This window comes from Tursiops truncatus, chromosome 17 (genome assembly GCF_011762595.2).
Source record: "Tursiops truncatus isolate mTurTru1 chromosome 17, mTurTru1.mat.Y, whole genome shotgun sequence".
Taxonomy (NCBI): Eukaryota; Metazoa; Chordata; class Mammalia; order Artiodactyla; family Delphinidae; genus Tursiops; species Tursiops truncatus.
This window is the reverse complement of record NC_047050.1, coordinates 41,369,895-41,375,894: the sequence shown is the minus strand read 5'-3', so window position 1 is coordinate 41,375,894 and position 6,000 is coordinate 41,369,895.

The window sequence follows — 6,000 nt, the reverse complement described above, 5'->3', positions numbered from 1 at the left end:
AGAAACTTGCCAGAGGGGTGAGCTGGGCTGTCAGTCTGGGCTCCCCAACTCTAGGCTCCACATGGAAAGCACTTGGTGTGATTCCAGCACAAGGCAGAGAGATATTGGACGGGAGAGCGAACAGTAGTGCAGCCGCTGCTGATGACCGTGGTTTCCTTCTCCCTCAGGCAGCTGCCCGGCCACTGTTGCCTGGGTGCTGTGGGAGACCCCGCAGGGCCAAGCCCCCATCCCTGAGCCATGCCCACCACTGCAAACTGTTGTGTCGCCTTCCACCCTCTCCCACTCCCATCAGCCATGGCCCAACTGCAAGCTGCAGCTTCCTCAGCTGGTGCTTATGGGGGGCTTCTGGTGGCCAAGGGCAGTCAGGTGTTGCTGATGCAGGGTGGCCTTGGCCGTGGTTCCAGCCTCGTTCCCAACCTTTCTGTGCACTTCCCATCAGGGATCAGCTGCTCGGGCAATGCTGAGGGAGCTCCCGTGTGCCTTAGTCTGTGCTCCTCCCCGTCAGAGCTAAGTGGTACCATGTTCCAAGGGCTGGTGTGAAGACTCCCCACATCACTCCCCACGCACCCTCTACACACACGCACAGACACACACGCATACACCCTTCCACAGGGTCTCACCCCTCTTTGTCTTCCAGTTATTACAGTACATGCGTTCTCTCTCTCACCAAACTGCATGCTCCCTGCAGGCAGAAACCAAGAGAATATTGTGTTCTGAGTGTCCAGAGACGTGCCAGGCCCCCAGCACTCGCTCCAGGAATGTTTATCAAACTGGATTGAGTTGTTGGAGTGAAATCCAGAGCTCCCAGGGAATCTCATTATCGCCTGATCCGGGCCAGAAACGCCAGGGTGAAGGAATGTCTCTGTGTCCCAGACACTAATTTCAGGCCTCTCCTGAGAGAGGGAACAGGGGATCAATCAACACCGAGGGTTTAAAACCTTGGCTTTTCTTTTTTTTTTTCCCTTTAAGGCAGGTTTATTTTTATAATTGGCCCCAGTATCTTAATTCCCACAAAGACGCGTCACCTCCAGTCTCTGTAACGTCAAAATGTCGTCAGGTAACCTCCCAGATGTCGCTTTTAACCTCTGCGTCAGCCATCAACACCCACAAGGCGGGAGCAGCACAAAGCCGCGAGGAGGGGGAGGTATAGTCACCCCCTCTTCCTGCCTCTCCTGTTTCTATATATATGCAAAAGAATTATCAGAAATAAAACCTTTGTCTCTGGTGCTCAAGCTAAATCTTGCAGAGATGATGTTTTGCTGCTCCCTCTGTAAACCGCCCAGGAATGGCTTGTCTCCAGAACTCTGTTATCTTCAGAAACAGAGAGAACATCCTCGTCTCTCTGTGTCATCCTTGCTTTCACCTGCTTGTCTGCTGCTCTGCAAATTTTCTCCCAAAACCTCATTTTTGTCTTCTGTCGTAAGCATAACACTTTGCTAAATAACAATGGGGAAAAATAGCTTCTTTAAGAAATGCAGCCCTTTTAATTTCCCAACATGCAGATTCTTTTACCCAAGTCCTTTCTTTTGGGACACACAATGTTCTGCAGACTCTCTGTGTCTATAGAGGTGGTTTCATATTTAGGACTTGTATCAGAGCACAGTTCATAGGTGGGTACACTTCTGGTCCAGGGCAGCCCCTGTGTCTGTGTAGTGGAAGCTGTTACTAAATGAAGCTTTGTGTTCCCCCAACATTCCTATGTTGAAGCCCAAACTCCCAGTGTGATGGTATTTGGTGGTGGGGCCTTTGGGAGGTGATTAGGCTTAGATGAGGTCATGAGAGTGGGGCCCGCATGATGGGATTAGTGTCCTTCTAAGAAGAGGAAGAGAGACCAGCACATCTCATTCTCTCCCTCTCTCTCTCTCTCTCTCTCTCTCCTATGTGAGGACGCAAGCAAAAAGGTGGCCGTCTGCAAGTCAGGAAGAGAGTCCTCACCAGGAACCAAATCTCCTGGCACACTGATCCTGGACTTCCATTCCTCCAGAACTGTGAGAAATAAATGTCTACGGTCAGAGCCACTCGGTCTGCGATGTTTTATTACAGCAGCCAGAGCAGCAGTCTTGGAAAGATGTATTCTAGATGAAATAGCTTTGAGGTAAGAAGAAGGCCATGGCTGTGACGTGAAGTATAACTTCTGGTGTGTTACATATTTAGATTTCAGGGTTGACCTGTTGCAGCAACTCGCATCACCTCACTTCTAAAATAATGCAGATAATACCAAGTGTACAGGGTGTTGTTAGGACTGGATTAGATAATCACTGTTAAAAGAAATCCTGTGTGTGGTCTCACTCAAGTAACTCAAATTCAACAAGTGCCTAAATTGCACGTTCTACCTACCTGGAACTGTGCTGGATGCTAGAGATTCAAGCCCCAAAAGCCTGCCCTCAGGGACGTTTTAGTCTAGCAGGGCAGACCTGTAAACAGACAGATTACTATACGTGGCGAATGTCCAGCCATTGGAGGGCACACAATACACAGGAGGGAGTGGTTCATTCTGGAGGATTCAGGAAAAGTGACACCAAAAGGGTAGATGGGTAGCTATCTGAGGAAGAACCAGAGCTTGCCAGGTTAGAAGAGGCAGAGGCCTGCCCCAGGTGAGATGGGTTTGGTCATGAATGGTGGGCTGTGCTTAGTAAGGAAGGCCCATTACTGGTCTTTAGAACATTCATCTAAGCCCTGGGATTCCCAGATTCCACTCCCTATGGGGATGGGTCACTCCCAGTGAGCAGGAAGGGCTGGCGGAGGTCTGGGAAAGCATGAAGTTCTCATTTGCTGGTGGTAAAGAAAATACAAGTTTTAATTTTTTTTTTAAGGCCATAAAAAACTGTCCTGTTTTTTTTTTTTTTTTGTATTCACTTTGAAGGGACCAGCGGTATCCGTGTCTGCCTCCCCACGTGGACTGTGAATTCCTAGGGGACAGGGACAGACCTGGTCATGTATGCCCCCGGGTTCCCAAAGCCCGGGTCCTAGTCTGTGGCCAGAGCTCCTCAAACCCTGTTGAATCCAAAGGAGCGTAAACCTCACCTGGTTCCCGGGCTGCAGCGCTGGACAACAAAACTGAAGGCCCCTCCAGGGCCTGCTTTCCTGAATCTCCATCCGCCGACGTGTCAGAGGCGGAACTGAGGTTCCTCTCCCGGGGACCTGGGGGAGCGCCTGTGTCGGTCCACGGCGCCACCCCGCGGCCAGACCCGGGAACTTCATCGTCTCGGACTGTGGGAGCCCACCCCCCACCACCACCACCTTGCCAGTAGCATCATCCTCATTCCCACGGTATTGAAGGAAATAGGAATCCTGAGCTGGTCAGCCTCAGCCCCACCTCCTTCCCCCTGTGAAGGCTCTGAGAAAGGACAGGCAATGCTTTGACCTCCATTGTTTTGGTCCTTGATCCCTTAAGCCCCTGTTTGCTAAGGGCCTATTAAAGGGAGGTCACTGTGACAACCCAGTTAAGGACGTGGACAGATGTGGGTTTGATCCCAATTAGCTGTGTGACCCTGGGCCTTGCCTCACCTCACGGAGCCTCAGCGTGCCTCTCTATAGAATGCGGATTATATAACTCACAGAATTGCTGTGAGGATTACAGGACATAAGCCGTGTAAATGAGGCCAAGGATCTGTGAATGGCACGTGACAAGTGCTCGACAAATATAAACACAAGCGTTTGTGCTCCTATAACTCCACTTGAGTCTTGCTGCGAGACGGTGAGGTGGACGTTGATATTATTTCCATTTGAACGGAAATAAAATGGAAATGGTGGATCCAACCGCTTAAGGGACCTGCCCGGGGCCTTTCGGCAAAGGGAAGGCCAGGACTTGAACCCAAGCCTTGTTGTTCTCGCCAGCTTTCCAGGCAGCTTCTGAAAGAAGAGATGCAGAGGGCAGAGCTGCCAAAGAAAAGTTGGGGGCAACACAGGAGAGGAAGAAAGAGTAGCTGCAGAGCTTGAGTGCAGCATAGACCTGCTCCACTCTCTTGTGGATGTTAGACTCTTTCTGGAAAAAGTTTTAGTTTAAGAGATGGTCCCGAGAAGCACCTGGCCCTGTCAGGACACCTGGGCTCTGGTCCCAGCTGTGACTGGGTGACAGTGCGACGTCCCCTCCTCGGCAAAATGAGCGAGGGGGTTGGCCAAGACGTCCCTCAGGGACTTTCAGCTCCCAACCTGTCCCTGGACAGCCTGCCTTGCAGAGACCCTGTATGTGTCCAGGGTCGGGGGTCATCACCGTTGGCCCTCAGAGACCTCGGATGGAAGGAAAGGAGGACACAGAGCTCTGGCCTGGGGGGTGACAGATGGAAAGAATAACTCAACTCACTCTCATGAACAGGAGATTAACATTAATCCTCATTGGGACTGCAGGGCTGGGCCCGAAGAGGCCCACACAAGCGGCCGGGGGAGGAGCAATGCTTGGAGGGATGCAGGCGGGGGAGCCGGGCCCACTGACTGGGGGGCAAGATGAAAAGAATCAGATGAGCTGAGGCTTCGAAGACCAGCACTGGGCAGAGCGGGAGGAGAGACAAGTGCTGGGAGACCACCTCTCTGGGCTCAGAAAGACCATGCTGTGCTGTGTACCCAGTCCTCTCTGGGAGGAAGAGTGGCTGTTTTTTTTAATTGCTTTGCTTTTTGGCTGATGTTTCAAACACGAGCAGGCCAACTGGGAGATGTAATCACGGGCCTTTCATACATGCCTATCAATGGCAAGATGAATGGTTTGGGCGGTGCTCGAATCATAAATAACAGCAGCATCTCGGGGCAAAAGGAAGAGAGAGAAAAGCAAGTGAAATAAATCTATTGGGACTCCAGGGCCATCTTTCCTAGGAAAACATCAGGATGAGAAAGGCTTGATTCCTATGCCAGACTGAGAGCCAAAATTCTGAACACTCTTCACGTGGCACCACAGGAGCAAGTTGTTGACCTTGAATGGCTTTAGGACATGCCCACGTCTGATGCACGCTTGTGTCTGACCCTCCGGTGCCTGGCACAGAACACACTCTGATGGTCCAAATGGATGAAGGACGGGGGGCAGCAAAGCCTGGTGACCAGACCCCGAATCTGTATCTTTCTAGCAGATTACTGAATTTCTCTAAACCTCAGTTTCCTCATCTGTAAAATGGAGACAGTAATAAGAGTGTGGTTGTAAATAGTAACTAGAATATCGCACGCAAAGCCTAGTGTACAGTGAGCACAGTGTCAGTGCCTCTTTGTTACTGCTAAGGACTGAAGGAAGTAGCTGGAAACTGAAAATCCATCCCACATGCCACGCTGGTATAATTTTTTCATACCACAGGGAGATACAGGCTGAGGAAGCACTGGTGACGATGATGAGGGAGGCGTTATGCTGGGGTTTGGGGCTCCCTAGCCACCCCTGTTCCCCTCTTTCCTCTCTGCACTCCCCCTCAGACTCGGGGAGGTGTCCGCTGATTCAGGCTGCAAACATGGCAGACACGCAGCCCACGGCCCCCCTCAACTCTGGCCTCTGGGAGGGTGGGGTGGGCAGAGCTGTCTGTGATGATGCTGGCCCAGGAAAAACAAACCCCAGACCCCGAACCTGCATTGACACCAGGCTGAAGGCCAGCTTCCCCTTGGCTACCACTTCCTTCCCTGTCCAGGGTACCCCGTCCCCAGTGTGTTCAGCTAAACGAATGGCAAGCTTTTGGGGGAGCCAAGCTCTGCCCTTAGGAAAAAACAATTCCTACCTTCTCTCCTCTCTGTTCCAAAGGGATAGCTCTGCCTGCCACGGAGAGGCAGAAAACCATGAATGACACATCAAGGGATTTAATGGGCTGAGATATTAGGCTTTGCATGAGAGCCCAAGTGCCAGGAGCACCTTCGAAGGAAATCTTTCTTTCGGTTTGGTGCCTCCTGCCACCCGGCTGGGGTGCCCGGAGGTCTTCAGCCGCTTCAGTGCCCTGTGCTCCGGGGCCAGTTAGTGCCAAGCCAGCCAAGCTCCTCTCCACATGAGGTGCTACCACAGATGCCCCCGCCAAGGCGCCCACGGCGAAGGATTGTAGC